Source organism: Hyperolius riggenbachi, chromosome 4 (assembly GCF_040937935.1).
Source record: "Hyperolius riggenbachi isolate aHypRig1 chromosome 4, aHypRig1.pri, whole genome shotgun sequence".
Taxonomy (NCBI): domain Eukaryota; kingdom Metazoa; phylum Chordata; class Amphibia; order Anura; family Hyperoliidae; genus Hyperolius; species Hyperolius riggenbachi.
The window spans coordinates 420,009,520-420,036,374 of record NC_090649.1 but is presented as its reverse complement, the minus strand read 5'-3'; the positions used below and the strand labels follow the sequence as shown (position 1 = coordinate 420,036,374).

General features: G+C 47.5%; 1 long non-coding RNA gene across 1 annotated transcript in view; it reads right to left on the bottom strand.

Annotated features, from left to right (window-relative positions):
- Positions 1–26,855, bottom strand: part of LOC137570907 (uncharacterized) — a 478,469-nt gene that overhangs the window by 145,819 nt on the left and 305,795 nt on the right. The window lies entirely within an intron of this gene.

Below are 26,855 nucleotides of genomic sequence, written 5' to 3'. Positions count from 1 at the left end.
AAAGATGGGCCACTAAATCACCAGGGAATACTGTAATGGGGATGGGGGGAAGCACTAGACCACAAGGACATACTGTAATGGGATGGGGACCATTAGACCACCAGGGAATCAAGGCAGAGCGGCCATGCACATCCCATGTAAAACTTTGCTTTATTGAAAAATTTAAAAGGCATACATTACATCACATCAGAAAATGGAGAGAGGTGTACGGGCAGTTTGGGGAGGTCTACAGCCGTTTCGCGCCGTCTGTGCTGTGGCGCATCATCAGGACAACCTGCCCCCTCAAAAGTTACCCCTTAAATAGGCTCTTACCACATACAGATTTGGATAGAAAGTCCCCTCCTCCAGTCATGGCCGCATCGCCAGCAAACTGTATGGAACGCACGCCAGCGGCAAAGTGAGGATTGCTTCCTCTGCTTGGGACGCATGTCCGGGAACGTCGCTTACGTCACATCCGGTCGGCGTAAATACCTAAACATAACACGCTGCGCTCCACTTCTAAGCGTGCAAAACCATCCAGCCGCGTCGCATCCCGTAGCGTAAAACCTCCCCCAAAAGTTCACCAGGGAGGGGCGGCCCATACATTCTATTTTGAATAGGGCCAATCGGCAATCCATTCAAAATCAAAATACCCTACAATGCCATCTTGTGGCCAAAAAAAGGATATAGCAACCTACAAGCATATTATAGCAATGCAGCCAGCTGGAGAGAAGGTACTAAACAAATAGACATACGTTTCTATATATTATCCAATTTAAAAACATATATTGACCTTACTTCCAGTGGCCCAAACCTTATGGGAGGGAAAAAGGAGAGAAAATCTCTCTCATATTATTATATTAATGTTAAGTATCTATATTCTCATTTGTATTTTTTTACCATTACTCACCACCCCAACAAGGAAGGGCCAGCAGAGCCAGGCCAAAAATTCTGTAAGAGAAAAGGAGAAAACAAATGATTAAAAGAGGGTACAACTTAACTACATTATTAAAAACGTCTATCCTCAAAAGACAGACATTTTTCAATAAAGCAAAGTTTTACATGGGATGTGCATGGCCGCTCTGCCTTGATTTTTGGAATTACCTCCTTATTGGCAAGATTGCACTCCCAGTGTTGAATAGCCTTACCTGTGCACAGTATACTCTCTCTTTTTGAAATAGACCACCATGGAATACTGTGAGGGAGATGGGGGGCTCACAGACCAGCAGCGAACACTGTAAGGGATCGTTCCACTAGACCCCCAGGGAAAGCTACATGGGGGATGAACCATCAGACAATGAGGGAAATCTAAATTAGATGGGATACCACTAGAGTAGACCACCAGTTCTATAAGGTAAGTTTTAGGTTTCTTTCCTGAGATCAACGGTATTTTACCTATAAACATAGTACACACTAAGGGTGTAACGGTCAATGTCTTCATAGTCCCGATCATGTTACTGAATTGATTGCTTCACATGCAATTTTGTTTTTATTTCCTGCTTGCCACAGCTTGATTGATTTTAATTCAAATGTGCTAAATTATCAATTTAAAACTGATTGTAAAATAATCTAAAGCAATAATTCAACTGATTTAAAACAATTGATTGGATTCCGTGCAATGAAAGACTTTCCTGATCAATAAAATAATTGCAGTATCAAAATTAATGGATTGTGCTTAAAGAAAAACGATGTCAAAGATGAGTTTAATAAAGATGAATGCATATAGGTATTTAATTGGTGATAGCAGAGACTTGCCCTCTATTTGTTTTCTTATCTGTGAATCGTAGTTTTCAATCTCTAATGAGATAACAGGAAATCTGCGGTGCTGCGGCTCTTGCTTCCCCCAGTGTGTGTAGAGGCCCATACACACGTCGGATTTTAGCGAACGACCCGTCGTTTGAGCGTTCCGTCGTTCAGTCGTTCGCACGTCAAATCCGATGTGCGTACAGACTATCGGTCGGGTGATAAGACTGGTTCTGGAAACCAGTCTTATCACGCGAACGATAGTCCGTACACAAGTCTGATTCCGCGTGCGAACGACTGAACGACGGGACGTTCAAACGACCCGTCGTTCAGAAAAAAAACGTGTGTATGGGCCTTAGGAATGACTACTGGGTTCCCTGAAAGGTTGGTCCTACTTCCAACTGTCATTTTTCAAGGATCGTTACAACCGAAACAATATATATGAAATGGACAGCAATAGTGTCCCACATGGTATGCCATTGTTCTGCCATACGCTAGATAGAACTTGGCCAAGGTGCTGTCTCCACCGGAAATCTAGTATGTGTTCAGGTGTCTCCTGACGTTGATTTAAAGCGGACCTGAAGTCAGAACGTCCTCTCTCCGCAACAGCATAATCTAACCTTTAAAGAAAAACATTTTTTGTTACAGCTGATAGAAATCCTGCAATACATCGGCGCTGTTTATACTTCCTGCTTTCATGGAAGCAGACATATTGTTAACATCCTGTGCCTTTAAATGAGCTCATCTGACTTATCTGCCACGGCAGTCAGGTGACACAGGGGAGAGATCAAATTACAACTTGTGATTAGACACAAATGAGGGGGAATTAAACAGGCTAAACTCCCTAAATTCATACAGGGTGCATTTCTCTCTGTTTTCCTTCTGTCCTGTGCAAGAGTTCAGGTCCACTTCAGGATCCCGTATGCCAGATCATTAAAGTGGGATTATACTCAAAATGTTTGCTTTAAAAAACAAATATGAAACATTATAAGACTGGTCTGATGCCATTTGAATGTATATTTACACCTCATTGAAGCTGACTGATATAATTGCCAGCTGCAGGACTAATTAGCTACTGAGTCAGCTACTGACACGGAGTCAGTGCACCGATTGGCTCCAGTCACAGAGTCTGGTCGCACCCGCAAAACCATTGTGGCCAATCACTTGCAGCCTCAAGCTTTGCCACTGATTAAATTGGACACATGACGCCAACCCTTTGCTCCCATTGCATGGCATCTGTGCTAATCAGCTTCCGCATTGGCTACACGTATATGAGCTGGTCCGGTGGAGTTGGGCACCTACGATTACTGGTTCTAAGCAACAGCAACACCACAATGTGCTCCCATACAGAAATCATCAGAGGAAGAGCATGGAGCCTAATGCAGCATTACGCTGTGTAGGGAGTGAGCAGAGGCGCTGCTGCCAGGATGGGGTGAGTGTCTCTGCTGGCTGCATTTACCTGTATGCCCAGGGCAGTTTCTAGGCTAAAATGCACCCAGGGCGAGGGTGTTAAAATTGCGCCCCCCCCCCCCCCCCCGGGGAGCCAGGTATACATGCCCGCTGTATAGGTTAGCCAGGTCTAGTTACACTCAGTATAGGTAGCCAGCTATAGCCCCCCCCCAGTATAGGTAGCCAGGCATAGTATAGGTAGCCAGGCATAGCTGCCCCAGTATAGTTGCCCCCATTTAGCCAGGTAGGTGCCTCCAGTATAGGTAGCCGGTATAGTTGCCCCCAGTATAGGTTAGATAGGCAGGTGCCCCCGGTATAGGTTAGATAGGTAGGTGCCCCCAGTACCGGTTAGCTAGGTGGGTGCCTCTAATATAGGGAGTCAGAATAGTTGCCCCCAATACAGGTTAGATAGGTAGGTGCCCCCCAGTATAGGTTAGATTAGGTAGGTGCCCCCCCCCCCCCAGTGTGGTTAGATTAGGTAGATGCCCCCAGTGTGGTTAGATTAGGTAGGCGCCCCCCAGTATAGGTTAGATTAGGTAGGTGCAACCCCCCCCCCCCACACACACACACCCAGTGCGGTTAGATTAGGTAGGTGCCCCCCAGTGTGGTTAGATTTGGTAGGTGCCCCCCAGTGTGGTTAGATTAGGTAGGTGCCCCAGTATAGGTTAGATTAGGTAGGTGCCCCCCAGTATAGGTTAGATAGGTAGCTGCCCCCAGTATAGGTTAGATTAGGTAGGTGCCCCCCAGTGTGGTTAGATAGGTACAGGGCCGGCCCGCTCATGAGGCGGGGTGAAACTTTTGCCTCAGGCGGCAAAATTCCAGGGGCGGCACCCGCCCGTCCGTGGGTGCGGGGAGCCGGCCGCCGAGCTGGAGGGGTAGCTGGCAGGACGGGGGTATTGGGCCTAGCGGCGGGGAGGGGGGTCGGACCCCCCCTCCCTCGCCTGGGTCCCCCGTGCTCCGCTCCCCTCCAGCCTTAAATACAAGCAGCCGCTATGTGTAAGAGGCACGGGCGGGTGGGACTCACCTCTTCCTCGTTCCAAGCATGCGCTCCACTGACGTCACTTCCTGCAGCGTTGCAGGAAGTGATGTCAGTGGAGCGCACGCTGGGAAGAGGTGAGTCCTCCCCGCCCGTGCGTCTTACACATAGCGGCTGCTTGCATTTAAGGCTGGAGGGGAGCGGAGCACGGGGGACCCAGGCCGCTAGGCCCAATACCTCCGTCCTGCCAGCTACCCCTCCAGCTCGGCGGCCCCCCAGAGCGCGCCCCCTACCGGGGGGGGGGGGCGGCGGAAATTTTTTTCTTGCCTCAGGCGGCAAATAGTCTAGGGCCGGCCCTGGATAGGTAGCTGCCCCCCAGTGTGGTTAGATAGGTAGCTTCCCGCCCCCAGTAATGGAGGGGGGAGTCAGCCGCAGGGAGGGCAGCCCGACCTCTCCCTCCCTTCCTCTCCGGGCGCCCTCCGTGCTCCCCCCTCCGAGTGTGACTGCACAGGAAGCGCTGTCTAAAGAGCGCATTAGCGCAACTCACCTCCCTCCCTGGTTCCAATCGCCGCCGGTCTCCTCTGCTCTTCATAGCCGCTGATAGATACACACACTGCTTCCTGTTTAGCCGGAAGCAGCATGTGTAACTGTATCAGCGGCTGTGAGGAGAAGACAGAAGAGGAGACTGGCGGCGATTGGAACCAGGGAGGGAGGTGAGTTGCGCTAATGCGTTCTGTAGACCGCGCTTCCTGTGCAGTCACACTCAGAGGGGGGAGCACGGAGGGCGCCCGGAGAGGAAGGGACGGAGAGGTCGGGCTGCCCTCCCCACGGCTCCGGCTCCCCCCTCCATTACTGCGCCCACACACTTCTTCAGCGCCCAGGGCGCCCGCACGGGCCGCATGGCCCTAGAAACGGGCCTGTGTATGCCATTGGTCGAATGGAGTTGGGCACCTGCGATTAGCGATTTTCCGGAACAGCAACCCCTCAGTGTGCCCCCATACAGCAATCATCAGCAGGAGAGAGCAGAGCCTAATGTGACAGTATGCTGTGTAGGGAGAGAGCTGAGCTGCTGCTGCTACCAGTACCGAGTTGAGTGCTGCTGCTACCTGCACTACATCGGTCATCTGAGAGAGGGACGGAGGGGAACATAAGTTACAAAAGAACAGCTGCAAGTGTAGGAAAGCGGACCAGGTAAGTAGTGCGCTGGGAGAGGTGGTCTATGTTCTTCTGTGTAGAGACCAACTACTCTGGGATATCACTGGAACACACACAACTATTCAAAAAGGGAGTGATAAAGGGGACCTGGGGACCACTAGAATGCCAAGGATGTAGAGGGTATCTTCCTGCCTAATGTCACAAACTGCCCACAGGATCTTACAGCCTACACCCTGCCTCACATCATTGACCTCAAGACCTTGGGGTAGAGGCTCCATTAGATGCCCCTGTACGATGGACACACCAAAGTTGGGTTTTGTTTTTCCCTGGATTTTGTCCTCTAAACTTAAGTGCATCCTATCATGGTCCGGAACGTCTTATGGTTCGAAAAATACGGTAGTTTCAAGAAAGGTCTGTGACCAGCTTAAGTTAAACAAATTTTTAGTCCAGATGGGCAAAGATGCAGCAAATTCAGTTTCATGCACTTGGAGTCTTATCATCTCGTCTCCCAGCTGCTATAATACTACTGTAGTTATACATTTCTGCTTTTTTGGTTACTATGATATTTGGACACACGGAATATAAAAAAAAGTGGACAATCTATCTACATACACAATTAATTCATCTATAAGTAAATGTGGCTTCGCTCACTCAGGGCTGGTGTACACCAGAGCGGTTCTGGAGCGTCTTTTAAAACGCATGCAGAAGGAAAACCGCTTGGCTAATGAAAGTGAATGGGATGGTGCACACCAGAGCAGTTGTTTTTTTTCCACAAACACTATCTCGGAGGCTGCAGCATTTTTTAGATTTCTGAGGCGTTTCTGCCTCAATGTTAAAGTATAGGAAAGTGGAAAAGCGTTCTGAAAAACGCTAGATCAGAGCGTTTTTGTTACAGAAGCTGTGCAGTAACAGCTTTACTGTAACAATATTTGTAATCTGCTACACAAAAATGCTCCAAAAAACGGTAGGCATGATTAGAAAACCTCTCCCTTTCACATCTAAGCGGGAATCGCACTGATCGCTAAGGCACTAGCGTTTTTTTAAAACGCTAGGCTATATTAGTCTATGGCAGTGTTCACACTTGAGCAATTAGCGATAATCGCGGGTGTTCCGCGATTATCGCTAATTGCAAAGGTGTTGCATGCAGCATTTTTCCGGCAATTTAGGAACGATCCCCATTAGCATATATAGAAACGCTAATCGCGATCGCTCCAAAAACGCAAATCTGTACAGTGATTTTTCCACGTTAAATCACGGAAAAATCACCCACAGAAAACGCTACTGCAAATCACTAGTGGTTAGCGATTTTAGGTGTGAAAGGGCCCTAAACATGCCTAGGAATTGCTCTGAAAATCTGCTTCAAAAACCTCTAGCGTTAGCAGATCTGTTAGAGGTTTTTGGTGTGCACTGGCCCTAACAGTATGGGCTATTTTTATTATAACAGACCTCTGATAATCTCTGACAGTCAGATGGCGCTACTGGCCACTGGAGGTCACTGCGGGCCTGAAAGATATACATGCAGTCTTCGGTTTGAGAAATGCAACCATATATGCTGAAAGTAATGAGAAAATATTTAAGTCAGTAGAAATGTACTTACTATTCTTCTTACAGCAAAATTCAGCCATGCACTGTTGCATCTCATCTAACTTCATAGCGTACACAGTCTAAAGTCAAAGCTAAAGTCTAAGTTGGCGTATCCAATAGCAAACAATCACAATTCAAATGGCTTGCAAATTCAGAAAATATAAAGCTCTGTGGAGAGTTGCACATGTTAAAAATGTATTTATTGTTGCTATAGATAAAGTGTAAGCTCTGTTTTGTTTTTTGGGGTTTTTTTTGTTTTGTTTTTTTGGAGGGGGAGGGTTGATAAAATAACAAAAACAAAAACAGTATTAATATACAGTATAACATTGGCTAGCTGCAACTCCTAGATGACCCAGAGCTCTAGAGATGATTCAATTATTTTATCGATAAAACCATAGCGTTCTTCTGATCAGCACCACCTAATGGCCAGAGGAACAAATGGCTGCATTATTGCCTGGGGGGAGTACACAAGACTCACAGTTATAGAGGACATACATGCTGGAATGTGAGAGCATCCCATTTATTATTACAGTAATAATATTCTTCATATGACTGAGTACATTGAACAAAATTTAGGTTGTATCATCCACGTGTGTGTGTGTGTGTGGGGGGGGGGGATGAGAGAGCAGCCTTGGGTGTCCTAGCACCTCCCCTTTTTAAATATCCATAAAAAGGCCCCTTTGGCTGTGAAAAGGAAGCCACGCCCCTGGTCACAATAATCCCCCGCCCACCAAACATGGGAAGCCACGTCGATCACTCATGGAAACTCCTCCCCCACCTGGGACACTTTGGAGTAAAGAGGTCCCATACAGGAATTCTAGTGTTACCATCCCCGCAGCTGGGTGGGAGCAGGTAAGATGGTGTCTCCCTGAAAGCAGTGACCTCTCCTTCAACCTTGTACCCACAGTGACCTCTCCCTTCACCTAGGACCCATAGCGACATCTTCCTCCCCAGCATTATCACTGTAGTGATCCTGCATCCCCCAGGACCCACACTGACCTCTCCCTCCCCCAACACCCACAGTGACCTTTACCTCCTCCCCCAATGGCACCCTCCCTGTGCCCAGCAGCACACATAGTGACCTCCATCAGCACCTATACTGACCTCTCCCAGTACTCACACCTGCACACAGTCTCCCACAATCTGCATCAAGCACCCACTTAATCAGTACCCACACCCAAAGTACCTACATTTAAAACCTGCATGACATCCAATGCTCACCTATAGCCAGCACCCAGTACAGGCATGGCACCAAGTATTCGCACTCATGTCACATACAGTACACACACCCAGATCTCACATGGCACTAAGTACCTGCAGTCAACACCCGCATGACACTTGATACCCACCCATAGCCAGAACTCACATGACACCCGGTACTCGCACCAAGGACCCACATGGCACCCAGCTTCTGCATTCAGAACCCACATTACAACCAATCCCCCCCTAGCCAGAAACGAGGAAGGGGGACCATGCGGCCACCGGTGACAGGTCCGACTGACTCCACACCATTGAATGCAGCCAGCGCTTCTGTGACTGAACGTATGTGTCAAGCGGAGGGACTCAGGGGGATGGTTAGGGACAGTTGGAGAGCCGGGGGGGAAGGGGGGTTGAAGGTCAAGGGGGTTGGGGGGAAGGTCCTCCACCACTTGTAGGTACTACTGAGCATTTATTTTTTTAAGTTTGAGCACCCCCTACACTTAACGACCAGCCAATGCCGATAGGTGGCGGCTGGTCGCAGTGATGTTTCCATGAAAACGTTCCATGTCAGTTCACGGAGGGAGTCTCCGTAAACAGCCTGCGAGCCTCCGATCGCGGCTCGCAGGCGAAATGTAAACACCCCCGGGGGAAGAAATCCCCGGTGTTTACATCGTACGGCGCTGCTGTCACAGCAGCACCGTAAAGGAGATTGCGATCCCCGGCCTCTGATTGGCCGGGAATCACCACCGTCTGATAGGCTGAAGCCGTCCTGTACCACCCATAGAGGAGAGGAGAGGGAGGGAAGGAGAGGGAGGGGGAAATAGCGTTGCGGAGGGGGGCTTTGAGGAGCCCCCCCGGCAAAACACAAACAGCTGGCGGTGATCAGACCCCCTCCCCAGCAGGACATCGCTCTAGTGGGGAAAAAAGGGGGGAAGTATGATCACCCTGGCTAAAACCTGATCTGTGCTGTGGGCTGAAGAGTAGATATGTCGTGAACCTCCGATTTTCGGTTCGCGAACCTTCGTGGAAGGTTCGGTTCGCGGAAAAGTTCGCGAACCGCAATAGACTTCAATGGGTATGCGAACTTTGAAAAATAGAAAAAATTATGCTGCCCACAAAAGTGATGGAGAAGATGTTTCAAGGGGTCTAACACCTGGAGGGGGGCATGGCGGAGTGGGATACATGCCCAAAGTCCTGGGGAAAAATCTGGATTTGATGCAAAGCAGCGTTTTAAGGGCAGAAATCACATTGAATGCTAAATTGCAGGCCTAAAGTGCATTAAAACATCTTGCATGGGTATACATCAATCAGGGAGTGTAATTAGAGTTCTGCTTCACACTGACACACCAAACTCACTGTGTAACGCACCACAAACAGCTGTTTGCGTAGTGACGGCCGCGCTGGACTGGTGCGCACCGTGGCCAGAGTATAGGCCGTGGCGTTTTTCAAGGCCATATGGTCGCCAGGCTGTGGTAGCTCAATGACAAAACAGTGACTGTCCAGCTGATCAAATTTGGTCTGACCACAATGAAGCAACGACCTTATTATCTTTTGTGTCCCACCCCCACCCTAGACACTTAAATAGCCGGCGGTCATTGCTTCATTGTGATACACAAGCCCCTTCATCGCGGCAAGGTAATGATCACGAAGGGGGATGGGCACATGTACATGCCTTTTGTTTATTTGTTGCAGCCGCCCGCAGTGCAGCCAGAAAAATTAGGCAGGCATGTACACGCACCAGAAAAATTAGTGTAGTGGCCGCTGCTAGCAGGGGCCTTAAAAATTCAGGAATCCGCCTAGAATCCTGGACCTTGTTGGTGGTGGCAGAGAAGGCAAGCGGCCTGCAGGCAGAGATGCTGTGTGTGGGGACTGACTTAGTCTTCGGTCGTGCAGTAGCCCTCCGTGATCCATTCCTCATTCATTTTGATAAAGGTCAGGTACTGAACACTGTCGTGACTTAGGCGACTTCTCTTCTCAGTAACTATGCCTCCAGCTGCACTGAAGGTCCTTTCTGACAGGACGCTTGCGGCAGGGCAAGAGAGAAGTTGTATGGCAAATTGGGACAGCTCTGGCCACAGGTCAAGCCTGCGCAACCAGTAGTCCAAGGGTTCATCGTCGCTTTTCGCAGTGTCTACATCCACACTCGAGGCCAGGTAGTCGGCTACCTGCCGGTCCAGGCGTTGGTGGAGGGTGGATCCAGAAGGACTATGGCGAGGAGTTGGACTAAAGAATGTCCGCATGTCCGACTAGGGATGAGCGTAATGACCTAATTACGAATTTCCGAAATTTCGCGAAATTACTACAATTACAATTTTAGCAGTAATCGAAATTTCGTAATTTTCGCAAATTACGCAAATTTTCGTAATTACGATTACGAAATTTAGTATTTTAAAGTTTGCAAAGGTTTCTATCCCTCTAGATGCCTAAAATGAATAACCAACCAACTCCTCCTCCTCCTCCTCCTCCTCCTCCTCCTCCTCCTCCTCCCTCTCTCTCTCTCTCTCTCATTTGTAGTATTTCAAAACCATACTCACATTCATGACATGTCCAGGGATCAAACCCAGGCCAACCACATGGAAGACAGCTATGCTCACCACCATACCACCAAACACACACTAAATAGACTGCTAACCTAAATCTTACTTGTAGACAGTCATATGAGACACATGCTGGGTGCAGGGCTTTGTGATTGGACCATGCGATAGAGTGAGGTGCAAAAATGAAATCATGCCTAGCAGAGGATGGTTTCACAGTGCTAAATGCTAGGCTGGCTGTGGTGCAATTGGTTAGTGTGTCTGGCTGGTAACAGCAAGGTTACAGGTTCAATTCCATCCAGGCATGTCTTTTCCTTTTGCGTTCAACAGTTGTCCAAACAGAGCCAACAGAGCCCCAGATAGCCATGTAGAGTTAGGTCACAGCTAGCCTGGCTGTGGTGCAATTGGTTAGTGTGTCTGGCTGGTAACAGCAAGGTTACAGGTTCGATTCCATCCAGGCATGTCTTTTCCTTTTGCGTTCAACAGTTGTCCAAACAGAGCCAACAGAGCCCCAGATAGCCATGTAGAGTTAGGTCACAGCTAGCCTGGCTGTGGTGCAATTGGTTAGTGTGTCTGCCTGGTAACAGCAAGGTTACAGGTTTGATTCCATCCAGGCATGTCTTTTCCTTTTGCGTGCGCGCGCTGCGCCATTGAACCCCATGGGGTATTTTGCGTGCGTAAAACTTTACGCATGCAAAACTTTGTGCTCGGTGTTTGGACAACTGTTGAACTCAAAAGGAAAAGACATGCCTGGATGGAATCGAACCTGTAACCTTGCTGTTACCAGCCAGACACACTAACCAATTGCACCACAGCCAGGCTAGCTGTGACCTAACTCTACATGGCTATCTGGGGCTCTGTTGGCTCTGTTTGGACAACTGTTGAACGCAAAAGGAAAAGACATGCCTGGATGGAATCGAACCTGTAACCTTGCTGTTACCAGCCAGACGCACTAACCAATTGCACCACAGCCAGCCTAGCATTTAGCATTGTGAAACCATCCTCTGCTAGGCATGATTTCATTTTTGCACCTCACTCTATCGCATGGTCCATGGTCCAATCACAAAGCCCTGCACCCAGCATGTGTCTCATATGACTGTCTACAAGTAAGATTTAGGTTAGCAGTCTATTTAGTGTGTGTTTGGTGGTATGGTGGTGAGCATAGCTGTCTTCCATGTGGTTGGCCTGGGTTTGATCCCTGGACATGTCATGAATGTGAGTATGGTTTTGAAATACTACAGATCTCTAGAGAGAGAGAGAGAGAGAGAGAGAGAGAGAGAGAGAGAGAGAGAGAGAGAGAGAGAGAGAGAGAGAGAGAGAGAGAGAGAGAGAGAGAGAAGGAGGACTGGCTGTGCTATTCATTTTAGGCATCTAGAGGGATAGAAACCCTTACAAACCTGAAAAAGTAAAATTTCGGTTGGAGACACGAAATTCGTCATTACGGGAGTGAAATGTCGACTACGAAATTGTAAATTACGATTTGAAAATTAATTACGAAATTACGAATTTGGGTCGTAATGTTAAATTTCGCATTCGTAATAAAAGCAGTTCGAAATTTCGAAAATTTCGGCTCATCTCTATGTCCGACATCACCCTGAGATCGCTGGAGCGTCCTGTCCTTGCCTGCGTGGACTTGGGAGGAGGAGGGTTACTACCAGTGGTACCTTGATTGCGTTGTGCAGCCACATCACCCTTAAACGCATTGTAAAGCATCACCGACAGCTTGTTCTGCAAGTGCTGCATCCTTTCCGCTTTCTGTTGAGTTGTTAACAGGTCCGCCACTTTGTGCCTGTACCGAGGGTCTAGTAGCGTGGCCACCCAGTACAGGTCATTCGCCTTGAGTTTTTTGATACGGGGGTCCCTCAACAGGCTAGACAACATGAAAGAGGACATCTGCACAAAGCTGGATGCAGACGTACTCTCCATCTCCTCTTGCTCTTTCTCAGTGACGGGACGCAACTCCTCTTCCTCCCCCCAGCCGCGAACAATACCACAGGAACGTGGAGCAGCAGAAGCCCCCTGTGACGGCTGCCACGGTTGTTCTTCTTCCGCCGCCTCTTCCTCCTCCACAGAAACACCTTCCTCATCATCACCATCATCAGAGTCTGACTCCTCTCCTTCCCCACATGACTCCTCTTCTTCCTCCTCCTCCTCCCCCCTCTGTGCTGCCGCAGGTGTTGTGGAAACATCGGGTTCGGGTGTAAATGGCTCCCACGACTCCTGCTGCTGTAACTGTTCTCGTTCACGCTCCTCCACAGCTGTATCCACCACTCTACGCACGGCACGCTCCAGGAAGTAGGGGTAGGGGATCAAGTTGCTGATGGCGCCCTCATCGCGACTCACCAGTTTGGTCACCTCCTCAAAGGGCTCCATGACCCTGCATGCATTTCGCATCAGTGTCCAGTTGTTGGGCCACAACATCCCCATCCTCCCAGATTGTGTCCTTGTACTGTAATGATACAGGTACTGGGTGACGGCTTTCTACTGGTCTAGCAGGCGAGAGAACATCAGCAGGGTGGAATTCCAGCGAGTCGGGCTATCGCAAATCAGGCGTCTCACCGGCAAGTTGTTTCTACGCTGAATGTCCGCAAAGCGTGCCATGGCCTTGTAAGAGTGCCTGAAATGCCCACACAACTTCCTAGCCTGCTTCAGGACGTCCTCTAAGCCTGGGTACTTGGACACAAATCTTTGCACGACCAGATTCAGCACATGTGCCATACAGGGTATGTGTGTCAGCTTTCCCAAATTCAACGCAGCAATGAAATTGCTGCCGTTGTCACACACCACGTTGCCGATCTCAAGCTTGTGCGGGGTCAGCCATTGCTCCACCTGTTTGTTAAGAGCAGCCAGAAGAGCTGCTCCATTGTGACTCTCCGCTTTCAGGCAAGACATGTCTAACACTGCGTGACACAGTCGTACCTGGCATGCAGCATAGGCCCTGGGGTGCTGGGGCTGTGTAGCTGGAGAGGAGATCGCGGCACCAGCCAAGGAGGAGGAGGAGGATGACGACAGCGAAGCGGTGGTAGCAGGTGGAGAGGAGGTGGCTGGAGGCCTGCCTGCAAGCCGTCGAGGTGTGACAAGTCGGTCCGCTGCGCAGCCACGTACTCCCTGCTTGCTGCCATCGGTCACCAGGTTGACCCAATGGGCTGTGTATGTAATGTAGTGGCCCTGCCCGTGCTTGGCAGACCAGGCATCCGTGGTCAGGTGGACCCTTGACCCAACGCTGTGTGCCAGAGATGACACCACTTGCCTCTCAACTGCACGGTACAGTTTGGGTATGGCCTTTTGTGAAAAATAATTGCGGCCTGGTATCTTCCACTGCGGTGTACCAATGGCCACAAACTTACGGAAAGCCTCCGACTCCACCAGTATGGTAATAGTTGGCGAGCTAATAGTTCCGCCACGCCAGCTGTCAGACGCCGGGCAAGAGGGTGACTGGCAGACATTTGTTTCTTACGCTCAAATACTTCCTTCATGGACAGCTGGGTACTGCTTTGGGCAGAGGAGAAGGAACCGCTGAAGGGAAGAGGCGGTGTGGAGAAGGGTGGCTGTGAAGGTGCACGGGAGAAAGTGGATGAAGACGATGCACCTGAAAGAGGAAGAGGAGAAGGAGGGTGGCTTGTCTTTTTAGGAGTGCTTCTTTTCCTCAGGTGTTCTTGCCATAGCTGTTTGTGCCTTCTCTCCAGGTGCCTTCGTAAGGCACTTGTCCCTACGTGAGAGTTGGCCTTTCCGCGGCGCAATTTGCTGGCAGAGACAACAGATGGCTTTGCTCCGATCTGAGACACACACGTGAAAAAATTTCCAAACCGCTGAGCCCCCCGGGGTGATGGCGCTACGGTGGCATCAGCAGCTCACGTTGAAGGGCATGTTGGCTGGCTGGCCATAGCTGGCAATACATGGCGCCAGACACTGCCCCCAGCTGTTTCGGAGGACGAGCTCCCTCTGCTTCTATCATGGAGTCGTCTCCTCCTACTCCCCTCTGACTCCCCCTCTGAACTGTCCCCGTGGTCATCTCCTCTACCGGGAACATATGTGGTATCCATATAATCGTCATCATAAACCTCCTGGCCAGCTTCGCTTTCCTCAGACACCTCCTCAACTGCACCAACTTCAGGTGGTTCATCATCCCCCTCCTCACACGATACGTCCATACTATCGCCACCTAACTCAGACGTATGAGGTGGTGTACCTGCGCCTTCTTCTTGTTCTTGCAGTAGTGGCTGTGAATCAGTGATTTCACCACCACTACCAAATAACTCCTGCGAAGTGTCAAATGCAGCGGATGTGGTGCTTGTACTAGCGCTGGTGGCACTGGCTGCGGGAGATGAGGTCTTCTGTGTTAAATACTCAACCACGTCCTCACAATTTTGGGAAGTAATGGCACGTGCCTTCTTCTGAGCACTGTATTTTGGGACAGGTCCGCATGAAATCACAGCAACACCACCTCGCACAGACCTTCCGGTGCCTGGTGGCCTTCCTCTGGGTCTGCCTCTACCTCTTCCTTTACCTGGTTTGTCCATTTTGTCCATCTCGGGTGGATGCTAGGTATATGCAGTGAGGTGGGTTTACTCAACACAACAGGTAGTAGGATGCAGTGAGCTGGGTTCACTGAACAGTAAAGGTACTTAGATGCAGTAAGGTGGGTTCACTCAACACAACAGGTAGTAGGATGCAGTGAGCTGGGTTCACTGAACAGTAAAGGTACTTAGATGCAGTGAGGTGGGTTCACTCAACACAACAGGTAGTAGAGTGCAGCGAGCTGGGTTCACTGAACAGTAAAGGTACTTAGATGCAGTGAGGTGGGTTCACTCAACACAACAGGTAGTAGGATGCAGTGAGCTGGGTTCACTGAACAGTAAAGGTACTTAGATGCAGTGAGGTGGGTTCACTCAACACAACAGGTAGTAGGATGCAGTGAGCTGGGTTCACTGAACAGTAAAGGTACTTAGATGCAGTGAGGTGGGTTCACTCAACACAACAGGTAGTAAGATGCAGTGAGCTGGGTTCATTGAACAGTAAAGGTACTTAGATGCAGTGAGGTGGGTTCACTCAACACAACAGGTAGTAGGATGCAGTGAGCTGGGTTCACTGAACAGTAAAGGTACTTAGATGCAGTGAGGTGGGTTCACTCAACACAACCGGTAGTAGGATGCAGTGAGCTGGGTTCACTGAACAGTAAAGGTACTTAGATGCAGTGAGGTGAGTTCACTCAACACAACAGGTAGTAGGATGCAGTGAGCTGGGCTCACTGAACAGTAAAAGTACTTAGATGCAATGAGGTGAGTTCACTCAACACAAAGCTAGGTATATGCAGTGATGAGGTGGGTTAAGTAAACACAACAGGTACTGCAGTATATGCAGTACTGGGTAGTACAATGTGCAGCTCCCTGTCACACACACAGGTAGTCACTGAATGTGCTGGGCTGCTGGCAGTGGCACACACACACTATCAATTGCAAGGCTGTGCATGCAACAAAAGTGTCAGTTTGACACACAGAAAAAAAAAAGTACAGGATGAGCTCTGAAAAGAGCTATTGAGGGGTGCTATAAAAGCAATAACAATCAGCCAGGAGCAAGATAAGCAGCCAAGAGCCTAACTAATCTGTCCCTAGAAGAACAAGTCTGCAGCAGCTGTCCCTACTCTGTCTCTAGCAGGCACACGAGTGAGGCTAATGGCCGCCGGAGCCTGCCTTATATAAGGCGGGGTGGGGCTCCAGGGCTTAGTGTAGCCTGAATGGCTACAATGTGCCTGCTGACTGTGATGCAGGAGGGTCAAAGTTGACCCTCATAGTGCATTATGAGGCGAATCGAACTTCCGCAAAAGTTCGCCTGGTGCAGGCGAACGCAAACCCCCAAAGTTTGCCTGGAACCGTTTGCAGGCGAACCGTTCGCTACATCTCTACTGAAGAGCCCACCCAGCACAGATCATATCAAAATCATGCGGGCCTTATGTGGTTAAGGACCCTCTGCACGGCCCTGGGTTGTATTACAGAAGATGCAAGGGGCTTGTTTCACAAAAGCGTGATAGCTGCTATCACGGCAGTTATCACGCGATCTGCCGCTCGTGAAGGTTTGCGTGCGTAAAGGATTACTCCACGTGGTAAACGAACGTTTGCGCTCGATGACGCTCGGGAAACACACACGTGATCGTGAGCAAATGTTCGTTTATCACGCAAAGTAATAGTTTACGCACGTAAACCTTCGCACGTGGCAGATCGCGTGATAAATGCCGTGATAGCAGTTATCACGCTTTTGTGAATCAAGCCCAAAAAGAGTCTGCTGCAATTTTTTTTAACTGCTATTTAACTGTATTGACATGCTAATCTATAGGAAGAACCAGGAAGTAACAGTTACTGGATTTGTAGAGTTTCTCAGTGTTCATTTTCATGTGTCATTGGCTGCAGTGTGAGACTTATTCAGCTGATGGAATACCATTTCAGACTTGCAAAAGCTGTTCATTTTAATACATTTAAGGGCCATGGCACACCGGAGAGCATTTAGCGTGTCGTTTTCAAAACTCTTCCACTTGACTTGCAATAAAATCACTGCAAAATATCCTCGATTACGATTTTTCAAACATCGCGAATAACACGATTTTAATGGAAGTCAATGGAAGGGAAGGCCCTTAGTCCCTCCACTGTCATTTAGTCCCTCCCCTGTCACCTAGTCCCTCCCCTGTCACCTAGTCCCTCCCCTGTCACCATATTATTTTTTATTAAAAAAATTATTAGAACCCATTTTCTCCAAATACAAAGTGACACCCTGAGATTGCTCATGATGTGTCACTACTTTGTGGTATCACCACATAAACTAAAATAACCTACCAATTTAGCTTTATATGTTTTTAAAATATAAATGCATTGTGTCATCCAGTTAAATAGTGATGTTGGGGCTGATTCACAAATCATATTTTTTAATTATCTCTCCCTACTTAAAGTGTACGTGAGATGAATCAAGTCTCAGATTTTATACTTACCAGGGGCTTCCTCCAGCCCCCTTGAGGCCATTCGGTCCCTCAATACTACTGGAAAGGCAAGCACAGGGCACTTTCGGCCACGGAAGCTCAAAGAGGACCAGCAAGTCAAGACATTGCATGCATGATGAAGCGTGATTCTGGCGGTCTACCGGTCAACCAGTGGTTGGCCGGAATGGCACTGAAAGATTACAAGAAATGGAATGGCCTCAAGGGGGCTGGAAGAAGCCCCAGGTAAGTATAAATACTGGTACTCGATTTGTTTAAGGTTTTCTTTAAACTTCAGCTCCGTGCCTCGCTGTTCACAGCTTTAAGGGGGCCCCCGTGTCCAAAGGTGGTCTGGAGGAGGACCAAGGAAGTATCTGTTTTTATCTCCTTTTTCCTTTAAACAGGATCTGTAAAACAACTTGACCCTGTGGGGTACTTACCCCGGGAGGGGGAAGCCTCTGGATCCTATTGAGGCTTCCCTGGTCCTCCTCTGTCCCTCCGTTCAAGCACTGTCAGCCATTCGCAGGGGCTCCAGGATCATAACAATCTTGTGTGTGCCTTGGGCAGTCACAGTAGCGGTTTTCCTTCAGGCTCAGGCGGAAATAAGCAAGCACGATCAGATCCATTCATTACGATGCAGAGGTTTACCTCTCCCAATGTAAGTATCCCATAGGGGCACTTTTTTCTTACAGATCCTCATTATGGGTAGGGATGGTCAGAAATGTAAAATTCTGAATCCAACGGAATTCTGAATTCCACCTGTTCATTCCCCTTTCTTAATTTTGTCGTTACTTTTAAGTCAATACCCCCGACTTCCACAATTAATTGCATTGCGAAATGAATGCAGAGAGCAACTCAGTGAGAAAGGACGCCACCCCTTCTCATAGCCAAACATTGGTTCCGTTGGCATCCGTTGGCATCCGTCAACATCCACTTCATCCAGCTAATCCTGAAAAAGTCACATAGGACCTAAAGTTGCATTTGTCTTGTACTAACGGACCAAATGGATCTATTCAGAATGGACTGATGTGAATAGACAGAGGAACGGATCCTTTTACTTTACATTGGATCGATGCTCATCAGTTCGGATCAGTTCCAATCTGGTCCGCTAAATGGGATGTTTTGAACAGTGTGAACAACTTGGCACTTTAATAAGTTATCTCACAACTCCTGTAGGCCATAGTGTGGTGTTTAGCAATCCTATACTATAAAACCTGTGTCCCTGCATACTCACCTGTGCCTGTGTCCGTGCTTCTGCGCTACTGCGCTACTGCGCATGCGTAGCACAGGCAGCCCTTGGAATAGGAGGAGTAAGGGGCCAGAGGGGCGGGCATGTGTGGGCGCAACCGCGCAGCAGGGGGCACGCGGAAGCGTGCTGACATACGGCCAGCAGTAGCGGTCACGGGTGGGAGGGGAGATGGGTTGTGAGGGTAGCCTAGAGCCCGTTTTTAAACGGGCTTAGGCCTGCTAGTATTCAAAAAATGCCTACTGACCTCTGCACAAATGGCTTTGAATGGCAAACAAGACAGTTTGCTGCATCAGTTGGTACTGCAGTGCTCCATTGCTATCTGTGTCAACATAGCTTACCGTGACATTATGTCAAAACTGACACAGGTTCACCAGCTTCCAGCCTGTGTTACTGCTACGTATATTTTGGATGATCTGTTGCCTAGCAACAAAATTGATATCATCTTCATTCTGTATTCATTGCTTCAATTTCATTATTATTTTAACTTTGCTCAGATTTTGCTCAGGACAGTGTTTCATGTTCCATGTGAACTCCATTGTTGCACAATATTCATTTCCATGGTGACTGCTTCTTGTCATATTATACTGTATATACATTATGTAAGTTCATTAATTGAATAAATTGACTAATTAAGGACTGGGGCTGTTCTGTCAGATCTGCGCTGCGTGGGCTCTCCAGCCCGCAGCGCAGATCGTGTGCAAGGCAGGGCGATTAGACTTCCCCCCTTTTTTCTAGGGGGATGACCTGCTGGGGGGGTCTGATCGCCGCCGCTCCGTGTGACCGCTTGGGGGGGGGGGCTCTTCAAAGCCCCCCCCCCTCTGCAGCGTTTTCTGCGCTCCCTTCCTCTCCCTCCCTACCTCTCCCTCATGTAGGATAGGCTTCAGCCTATCAAATGACGGCGATCCCTGGCCAATCAGAGGCCGGGGATCGCCGATTCTCCTCTACGACGCTGCTGCGCAGCAGCACCGTATTGATGTAAACAGCGGGGATTTCTTCCCCGCATGTTTACATTACGCGTGCGAGCCGTGATCGGTGGCTCGCACACTGTTCACGGAGACACCCTCCGTGAACTGGCATGGAAAGGCCGCTCGGACGAGCGGCCGTTTCCATGCAAAACCACAAACGACCAGGCGCCGCCTATCGGCGTTAGCTGGTCGTTAAGTGGTAGCTAGCTAGGTGATCTGGTAACTAATGTCATGTCTTTTTGTATGTGCATTGCAATTACTTGGCTCCACAAGTTAAGAAAAACAAAACTCCCAAGAAAAATTAAAAAGCATTTGTTTTTGCTTAAAGGATACATGAGGCGAAAATAATTATAGAAGACTTACTTACCTGGGGCTTCCTCTAGCCCCAGGTTAGTAAATCTGCTATGTTTATTTTCGCCTCATGTATCCTTTAAAGATAGTCAATATTTGTCCAGGGTTGGTGTTCGAATTTGGGTCACCGACTCACCGTCACCATTAAATTTGACCTGAATACGGCTGTTTGAATTTTGGCCATATAGATAAAAAAAATGTTGATATTTGCTGGGCACAATTCTGAATTTTTGGCACCATTCCCATAATGCCCAGTCGCCTTGTAATGGAGCTGTGGGAGCTCTGGGAGGCGCTCACTTCTGCATCTAGACCCATTGAGTTATACTCCTGTTTGCCTGATGAAGCAGGACCACACCTGCGAAACGCGTTGCACTAAGTGGAGTTAAATAAAACGTTTTTTTGTATTGATATATTGTGACTCAATTGAGTTCTATATTTTTGAGGGAGGTAAGTCCACCTGAACATCCCCCTTTTTTAGACGGTTTTTAAACATTTTTATTCTACTCTGGCGCCTCTGTACACCAAGCCTTGCTGAAATCTTGATTCCACCCTCGGTGGAGGGGTGCTACCCCGTTTCCTATCTACAGAGAGCGACATCTTAATAACCTGAGTGGGGTCAGGTTCTAATACTCCCCACCTGCATTTGAAGTGGTTGCCTATGGGTAACCCATGTTTGTGAGTATATCTTAATATTTTGCTTTAAACCACAACCAACTTAACAATACTACACCATATTGGGCTCTCGATTTCTCTTTGTTCTTCCAAGCACAGAGTTGTGTAGAGCTGTGCTGTTTTTGGAATACCTTCCAAGAATAGCACAGTTTAAAAAAAACAAAAAACGATACTCACCTAACAGATACACAGTCGGAGACTGCTCTCTCTTCTGCTGCGGGAGGCTTCGGAAGTCTTTGGAAGCCCAAGCGCTCCCAAAGATGTGCCCTTCTGCACTGGAAATGTGCAAGCCCGCAATTGTTGCACACTTGTGCTCGCGCCTGAGCAGTACATAGCGGCCCATTTTCGGGAGCCCTAGTGCTCCCACAGTGGAAGAGAGCGCACCCATTGGTCAGTGACTACTGAACTGGGAGCTAGCGGTGGAATGCGGGGACCGTAGGAGGAACAGGAAAGCTCTATAGGACCCATAGCCTTCCCTCTCCTTAGGTGAGTATCTGTTTCATTTTTTATTTTTATTTTGTTTACTTCGGACTTCCTTTAAAGGTATTTTGAGGCTGCACCAGCTCTCCACACAGTCCAGAAAACTAACCCAAATTTTCCCATATTGACTTTAATGGTGTACAAATTGATCAAATGGCCAGTGAATCCAACAGAATGATATTTGACCAACACTAGTCACTTTGTTAGAACGTATGTATTTTAATATGTTAGTAGATTTAAAGTATATGAAAATTCCCTGACCTCACTCCACTGTCACAAGGCTGAAAAACTGCCTAGGTGTCAGAATCTAATCCTTGACATTTAAAGTTCATAAAACTAAATTATACAATTTTAATGTGCTGATCTTGGTATAAAGATTTCACAATGAAACTGATTACTGCAATTCAAGACTTTGTTTTGGCAGCTTCTTTTTAACATAAAAATGGGAATATAACAGGGGCCCCAGGACAACTGTTATCCACTGAGCATCTTTGGGTCCAATAGATCTTTGCTTTGGTTCTGCCACATAAGCAGCTCTGATGGTATGTTTGATGCATACACCTGTTAATTTGGGGGCCAGCGGGGACATTACTTAGAATATCAATATACTAATGCTACCAAAAGCAATGTGTTCATGTCCCCTGGCGAACGCAAACTTATGGCTGTGATTGCCAGTGGCCAATTTTGTACCCATAATGCCCAGCATAATTTGTTAATCAAAGTAAGCTGGCTGGGATGGCCAACCAGGATTGAGTTTGCATCTGCATCTGTGGTCACCTTGGCATGTGCATTTGTGCCAGGGTTTACATTCGTACATGCATTTGCCCATTTGTGCAGAAACAACAGTTTTGTATGTGTTTTGCCATTCACCCATTGTCACAAACCGCAAGGGCCGGACTGCGATCGGGTCAATCGATTGGAGTCAGAAATCCTCTCACACTGTCATTTTGCTCATCACGAAGCGTAACCGACTTCGCAGGTTGGTGAACCGACTAGCGGAGGGAGCGTTCGGACGCCAAAGGATTCACCACACACATACAATTCAAAGATCTGCAACCAAGCGGGTTACACAGCCCGCTACTGTAATTATGCTACTACTTCGAGAACGCTCTGTTAACCCTTTGCAGTATGCAGGAATCTGGGTCAGATCTGAATATCTGAGCCAGGTCCGCACATACGGGTTATAAATGTACACTTCTATTAAACACAGGGTAGCGGTTTCAGGAGAATAGATACGTTTGTGTATATTCAGAGCAGGTCGTAACCAAAACGATTTTAAAACGTTTTAATAATAAAGTTGCATTACATACATTTAGAGTTGAGCCGAAATTTTCGTAATTTCACATTACTAAAATTACACATGCGAAATTTGCGATTACGATGCGAAATTACGGTAGCGTAATTGCCATTAAAATCGTAATTGAAAATACCGTAAGCGTAATTTTCAACGCGTAATTTCGCGCTTCGTTCATGCCGTAATTTCGCATTAAACGCTACCGTAATTTCGCGTTAAACCGTAACGCTCCGTATAATATAAAAAAGCCGCCGACTTTAAGGGTTAATAGCAAAGCCCCCTTAAATGCTAAGAGCCTCAAATTTGGAGAATACATTAAGGAGATCAGGAGGAATAAGAGGAAATTTTTTTTTTTTCAAAAAGACCTTATAGTTTTTGAGAAAATCGATGTTAAAGTTTCAAAGGAAAAATGTAAACATTTAAAAACCCGCCGACTTTAACGGTTAATAGCAAAGCCTGCTTAAAGTTTAGGAACACCAAATTCCCAGGGTATATTACGGGGATCAGTGGGAATAAGAGGAAATTTTTTTTTTTTAAAAAGACCTTATAGTTTTTGAGAAAATCGATGTTTACGTTTCAAGGGCGAAAATGTCTTTTAAATGCGGAAAATGTCAGGTTTTTTTGCACAGGTAACAATAGTGTATTATTTTCATAGATTCCCCCAAGTGGGAAGAGTTTTACTTACTTCGTTCTGAGTGTGGGAAATATAAAAAAAAAACGACGTGGGGTCCCCCCTCCCAGACCTCTTTAACCCCTTGTCCCCCATGCAGGCTGGGATAGCCAGAATGCGGAGCACCGGCCGCGTAGGGCTCCGCACCCTGACTATACCAGCCAGCATGGTCCATGGATTGGGGGGTCTCGGAAGGGGAGGGGCAGCCAAGCTTTCCCCTCCCCCTCCGAGCCCTTGTCCAATCCAAGGACAAGGGGCTCTTCTCCACCTCCGATGGGCGGAGGAGGAGGCCGCGATTTCCTGGGGGGGGGGGGGGTTCATGGTGGAATCTGGGAGTCCCCTTTAAAAAGGGGTCCCCCAGATGCCCACCCCCCCTCCCAGGAGAAATGAGTATAGAGGTACTTGTACCCCTTACCCATTGCCTTTAAGAGTTAAAGTAAATAAACACACAATACACAAGTATTTTAATTGAACAAAAAACATAACCACGAAAAAAGTCCTTTAATATTCTGAATTAACCATTAATACTTACCTGTCCCTTTAAATAAATGATCCCTCGCAATATCCTCGGAAATGTTCTATCAGTTACAATGTAACAAAGTTATTACAATGTAACAACTTTGTTACATTGTAACTACGCCGCACCCGACGTCACTCGCCACCGCCGCCGCCGCCGCGTCTGTGCTGCACGGACCCGACAGAGCTCTGAGCTATATAGCTCAGAGCTCTGAGAAGCATCTTTGTATTTGGGCTCCAAGGAGCCCCATTGGTCCTTAGCAGACCAATGGGGTTCCTTCTGATTTAAAGGAACCCCATTGGTCTGCTAAGGACCAATGGGGCTCCTTGGAGCCCAAATACAAAGATGCTTCTCAGAGCTCTGAGCTATAGCTCAGAGCTCTGTCGGGTCCGTGCAGCACAGACGCGGCGGCGGCGGCGAGTGACGTCGGGTGCGGCGTAGTTACAATGTAACAAAGTTGTTACATTGTAATAACTTTGTTACATTGTAACTGATAGAACATTTCCGAGGATATTGCGAGGGATCATTTATTTAAAGGGACAGGTAAGTATTAATGGTTAATTAAGAATATTAAAGGACTTTTTTCGTGGTTATGTTTTTTGTTCAATTAAAATACTTTTTCTAAGTGTCTGTGTGTTTATTTACTTTAACTCTTAAAGGAAATGGGTAAGGGGTACAAGTACCTCTATACTCATTTCTCCTGGGAGGGGGGGTGGGCATCTGGGGGACCCCTTTTTAAAGGGGACTCCCAGATTCCACCATGAACCTCCCCCCCAGGAAATCGCGGCCTCCACCTCCACCGCCCATCGGAGGTGGAGAAGAGCCCCTTGTCCTTGGATTGGACAAGGGCTCGGAGGGGGAGGGGAAAGCTTGGCTGCCCCTCCCCTTCCGAGACCCCCCAATCCATGGACCATGCGGGCTGGTATAGTCAGGGTGCGGAGCCCCACGGGGCCGGTGCACCGCATTCTGGCTATCCCAGCCTGCATGGGGGACAAGGGGTTAAAGAGGTCTGGGAGGGGGGACCCCATGCCGTTTTTTTTTTATATTTCCCACACTCAGAACGAAGTAAGTAAAACTCTTCCCACTTGGGGGAATCTATGAAAATAATACACTATTGTTACCTGTGCAAAAAAAACTGACATTTTCCGCATTTAAAAGACATTTTCGCCCTTGAAACTTAAAAATCGATTTTCTCAAAAACTATAAGGTCTTTTTGAAAAAAAAATAAAATTTCCTCTTATTCCCACTGATCCCCGTAATATACCCTGGGAATTTGGTGTTCCTAAACTTTAAGCAGGCTTTGCTATTAACCGTTAAAGTCGGCGGGTTTTTAAATGTTTACATTTTTCCTTTGAAACTTTAACATCGATTTTCTCAAAAACTATAAGGTCTTTTTGAAAAAAAAAAATTTCCTCTTATTCCTCCTGATCTCCTTAATATATTCTCCAAATTTGAGGCTCTTAGCATTTACGGGGGCTTTGCTATTAACCCTTAAAGTCGGCGGCTACCTATCATTGATACAGCTTGGGAGCATGGCCATACGCATTAATTTCGTAATACCGACTGTAATGCGAAAATTACGCGAAAATTACGCTTACGCGAAATTTCGCAAAATCCTTCTTCATTACGATTATGTACTTACGGCCATAATCGTAACTACACTAATTACGCGAAATTTCGCGAAATCGTAATTAGGTCATTACGCTCATCTCTACATACATTTATGCAGATTAACACATAGACACATAGCTAAAAATAAAAGGGATACAATTAGAAGGATCTTACTTTAGTTATGGCTGAGCAGTCCATTTAGAGAGTGAAGAAAGGAGTCCGGTTTAAATTAGGCGTTAATGGTAAGAGTCCTTGGAACAATGCATGCGTTCGGTCTTTCTGTAGGAACGCATACTAGAAGCTCTTCTTTAGCAGATGAAATGGTGAAAGACGAGGTGGGCAATGCTGGCTCCAGATTTATACAATCTTAGAATTGGGGCTGGATTACCTCCAAACTAGGTGGGGTAAGGCAGAGTTACCGCCTGGTCAGCAAGGTTGCAGCCCCCAGAACTCTGAGCAGAAAATGTAACATTTATTAATCATCTGCGTGACTCCGCCCCAGATTGGCGTATCGCAAATCCGAGGCTATATTCGCAAGCGGCCCGCGATCCTGTATCAATGAGGGTACACATGCCTAGTCTACCGCATTCCGTCTGTGCATGCTGAATAAAGCAGTTTCCCGATTGACCCCCAACAGTTAGAAAATTGTAATTCGGGTGGATGATAGAACTGGTGTATGGGTATCAGAAAATGTATTTTTTGTCTTTCTGTGACAAGCCTATTTTGAATTACAAATACATTAAAGTTCTCTTTGTTTGGTTCTAAGATTTCGGAGGGAATCCCTTATCTATGTTGGTTCTACCTGTTTTTTGGGGATGAGCTGTAGACAGCAAATGGTCTCCTCAGGAGGTCCAGCCACGTGTGACATTCCTCTCTGTACCTAATGCAGGACATGGGGGAAGGTGGATGAGGGGTTTGCTTTTTATTCAGAGGAGAGGGGAGAGACATCTGTGGTACATCTACACAGGACTGTCAGTAATGGGGCTGGACCATTACGAAAGTCGTTGGCGATTACGCACGACTTTCCGTAATGTTCATCACACCCATGTATCTGGAACTTTGACCAACACTAATAACCAATATTTTACTGTTGGCTTTACAATGGATAAGCTTTCAGAGCTCTTCTCTATCAATTATCCATAAATAATACTTTTCTTCTGACCCTAACCTCCCTCCTAATATAAACACCTTTCCTTAATATTAAGTTTTTCTATAGCAAAAGAAAAAAGCACAGCTGTGTGGCACATCCCATAGAATTACACTGTGAGCTTGGACTGGGTTCACACTGGCAAAAACACTTTATGACCATGTGGCAGCACCTGTACAGACTGTCACAGGACATGTGCTCCGCGTCTAGTTAAAAATGGCGCCGGCAAAAAAATGGCGCCCCCTTCTGCCCGATATACGTTTAAAACGATATTTATCTTTTTAAAGGTTAAAATAGTGCAGACCTTTTGAACGAAAT